Source organism: Anastrepha obliqua, chromosome 1, assembly GCF_027943255.1.
Source record: "Anastrepha obliqua isolate idAnaObli1 chromosome 1, idAnaObli1_1.0, whole genome shotgun sequence".
Classification (NCBI taxonomy): Eukaryota; Metazoa; Arthropoda; class Insecta; order Diptera; family Tephritidae; genus Anastrepha; species Anastrepha obliqua.
Genome location: NC_072892.1, coordinates 57,082,755 through 57,087,213, shown reverse-complemented (window position 1 = coordinate 57,087,213; position 4,459 = coordinate 57,082,755).

Below are 4,459 nucleotides of genomic sequence, written 5' to 3'. Positions count from 1 at the left end.
CAGGACAAAAGGCATCATAGTGAAGCTGCCCAAGAAAGGCGACCTGCGTGACTGCGGCTACTAGCGAGGAATTACCCTACTTAACACCATCTACAAAATTATAGCCGTGATTATACAAAGCAGGTTCAAAGATATTAAACGCTCCTTAAGAGACGAGCAATCGCGTTTTAGCTCTCACCGAAGCTCTTTTGACCAAGCCAACACACTTCTAATTATAGTAGAACAATCAGTTGCTCTTCATGCTGTTGTAGACTTTAAGAAGGTGTTCGATACTATCAAACAAGACTCAATACGGCTGGCACTGAGTAGAAAGTTCTCGCCAAGATAATCCGCCACATCAATGGCCTCAACGAGAACTCCAAACTGGCAGTACTTCACAAAGGCAATATCAGCGACCCAATCACTACCATCGCAGGCGTAAGGCAAGGTTGGCCCCTATTACCCCGTCCCTTCGCCATCGTAATTGATGACGTCATGAGCCAACTGACCCTGCACCAAAAAGGCATCGTATGGAGTTTCGCCAGAAATCTTGAGGGCTTGGACTTCGCCGATGACATCTGCCTCTTCTCTCACAAACTCTCTGACATACAAGCGAAGGCGTCCAAACTAAATAGTTGCGCTGGCATGCACTGTCGGACCGGAGATCAACATCGCCACGACCAAAGCCATGATAATTAACCACAATAACGCAAGGCAGATATTGGTTGACGGATACCCGGTGGAATTTGCCGAAAGCTTCTGCTACCTCGGCTGCATCTTTACGACAAATGGTGGAGCAGATGAAGATGTCAATTGCAGGCTAAACAAAGCAAGGACGGCGTTCGGGTGGTGGCATACAGTATGGGCGAGTTGGCAAATCTCTTTCATCAACAAATGCCTGCGCATTATCTGCAGAATATTGCGGCCAAACACCATCAGTAACGACGCACTGTGGAGATTAATGAACGAGGAACCCACCCTTAGGCAAATCCCACGCAGAAAGTGGCGATGGATAGGTCACACGCTTAGAAAACCAGCAGATAGCATAACGAGAATGACCCTGGACTGGAACTCGCAAAAAACACTTGGGGAAAGTCGATGCTGCGCGAACTAGCAGATGTCGACATCTCATGGGACGGTGTTAAACCAACAGCACAGAATCGTGTATGAGGGAAGAGTCTTGTCGAGGCACTATGCTCCGGACAGGAGAAAAAAAAACTCTGCTAAGTGTTTCTTTCTTTCTTTCGGATTTATGGAATTTAACTATCTCGAGTTAGCAAGTTTTCTAGATTAAGCTGTGGCAGAGTGGACTAAGTGACTAGACTTTATAAAGTGAAGTGATTCTTCTAAAATATAAATCTTATTTTTCCCCAGTTATGTCTAATTATTAGCTATTTAATTTAAACAGCTGCCCAAATATTGCTCAACTATTGGGCCAAGTAAACAATTTTGAGCATTTTTTTGCGTTATTTCGCCAACGACTTTAATTTGTTATGCGCCACTTTGTCACTAATTTTTTTATAATATATCTAATTTTATAAATCTGCGTTCTCGTTCCTAATGATAACGAAAAGATAATAAAATAAGTTCATATTCATAAGCCCATCTTGAGGCCAGTTTCATACAATTTAAAAAAATTTTGCGAACGCATGAAAAAGTGGTAACCGCTTGATGTCAAGTCTGAGCTATTCGGTAGTTACCATCTGCTTCGAAAAGTAATTAACTTCGTTACATTTCAGCAAACAATCGCGGACGTCAATACGGTCTAAAAGGTATATTACATCTGCGTAAATTCATGCGGAACGCATATACCAACCGTTTTCCTTTTGAGACCAGGTGAGAGGTTGTAAAATATTTTCGGACCAGTCTTCAGTTACTGAGCAATGGAAAAAATGCTCATATGCTAATCCAGCTCTATGATTTTATCGACAATTTTATCGACCATCATTTTGCTATGTCACTCGACACTGTATTGGGTCAATAAAAAGCAAAAAATGCGTTTAACCGACTGCTCTTCTGACTCATCACCTTGTTCGTAGTGGTACTAATGATGCTCACACTCACCAACATATCGTGTCAGCTGGCACGGGCGTACGTTTACGTTGGCAAGTGTGAGCACCATAAGGAATATGTTGAACTTTTTCGATTTTCATCTCCACTTTAGATCGCTGAAATACACAACTAACTTCATGGAATACAAAACTAATTAAGCAACTTTTTTTGAAGCGTAATATGAACCATTTGTAGAACGACATCGAGATGCACTCGTTCAAACACCTAAAAATGGCATAAGAACTAATTATATTGTATATAAATATTTATAATATCAACTTTAAATCGCCGCATAATGCAACACGATCCAAGGTGTATGTCAGGAAATATGGCTCACTAAAGAATGAAATATGGCCGACTAAAGATACCTAGCGCAAAAGTGACAGAACTTTTCAATCCGTAAAATAACTTATTTCTCAAGGTGGTCAAAATGAGGTGAGGTAAGATGCTATTTGCATTAGTCATTAATTATTTCACGGCCTAGCACGGTGATTTAATATATATAATTAACACTTTTTTAATTACATTTTCCCTCAATTTCTTACCTTCTCCTTCTTCACAATCCGCATTGACATAAAATTTAACTGCGTAAAATTTTAAATTCGCAAGAAACCCTACCTACTCTGCTAGCCTTCACGCATTTTAGTGATTTATTACTTTTTATGACTTTTTATAATTGATGCCATTTACTAATTTACACTTCATCTGCCAACGTACGACACAATCCTATTTACGTCTGTCAACAAATTTTTCAAACTCGTTATTGTCCCTCTTTCTTCTAAATTAGTATGTGCGTATATGTGCATACATAAATTCAATAATTTTGAATAAATCTTTTTTTCTTTGGTGATCTTCGCTTATCTCTTCAAGAAACAAAAGCAAATTAGTCCACAAATATTGATTAACTGCATAAATCACACCATAAGTGCCATGCTCGTGACAAACACACTGTGATTGCATAAATTAATCAATTATTTTAATATGCGGAGCTACTACTGAAGCAGCAAAATATGTACATATGATACATACATATATATTTAATTTTAACAAAGGCAAGCTACAGGCGAAAAGATATTCAAATTAGTTGCGGTCATTTCTTATGCATTTTAAGTGGAAAGAAAAGTAATAATTTTTTTCCCCCTTATGGCGGCATAACTAGTTACTGGACTTAATGCGAGCCATAGGTAACAGCAAGTAAAGGAATTTTAATAATGTGAAAAATACATATGAAAAGACCTCGTTCACACAAGCACTTCGGAAGCAAAGCAACTCCATCAAAAGTTAAACCGATTTAAAATTTGATGTTCGTGAAACTCTTTGATTTATGTGCATGCATATGTATGTATGTACGCATGCATGTTTATAAGTAGTTTCAATGAGCCATATTAAATTTGCAATCTATACAGTCGAGTATATTAATTTAGTTGGCCTATTAAAGTCACTCCCCTTGAATGGTGCTTAGTATTGTTAATCAGTATTTAAGCAATTATATTAGAATAAAAAAATATTATGAATATGAAAACTGCACCCAAAAAGCTTTATGTTCATGCTAGGTAAGTACATTTTTTAAATTTTTATTTCGGTGTTTTCGAGATTCCATTATTAAGATTTCGAGATTGGTCTCGGGATTCAGGAATTCCAGGGTTAACATTCTGTCCTTCCATTGGGCAGGGCATTCACAGAGGAAATGGAAGATTGTCTCCTTTTTCTCCGGTTGTTTGCAATTGTGACATTATGTATTATGAGGGATACCCATTTTGGCTGCTTGTTCTCTGATAGACCAGAAGCCAGTTATGACTACCGTTAGTCTCCAGGCGTCCCGTCGTTTCATTCTTATTAATGCCGACGATTGCTTGAGGTTGTAGGTGGGCCATAACGTTCTGCTAATTTTGCATTTCGTCTGGACTTTCCATCTACAGTCCGCGATTCGGAGGTATTTTTGGGAAATTGTACTCTTGACTGCACCTAATGGTGTGAGTACCGATTCTGCAAGAGCGTTATTCATGGCAGATCCCCCTCTTGCCAGTTCATCTGCTTTTTCGTTACCTTCAATGTTCCGATGTTCCGGGACCCAGATTAAGGTAACTTTATGGTTTTCACTCAAGATGGTGAGGCTATTCCTAGTTTGTTCCACCACTTTGGAGGTTGTTGTGACCGAACCCAGTGCCTGGATTGCAGCTTGGCTATCCGAGAGAATAGCGATATTACCCTTAAAAGAGAAATCTGCGATTAGTAGCCTACAGGCTTTCCCAATTGCCAGTACTTCCGCCTGGAAGACACTGCTGGTATTAGGGAGACGCACAGATTTCTCAATTTTAAGTCTGTGAGAATATATACCAGCTCCAACCCCGCAGCCCATTTTGCTTCCATCCGTATAGACTGTAGTGTCGAAGTTGTTTAGAGAGAATGCCTTATTCCATTCTTCCTT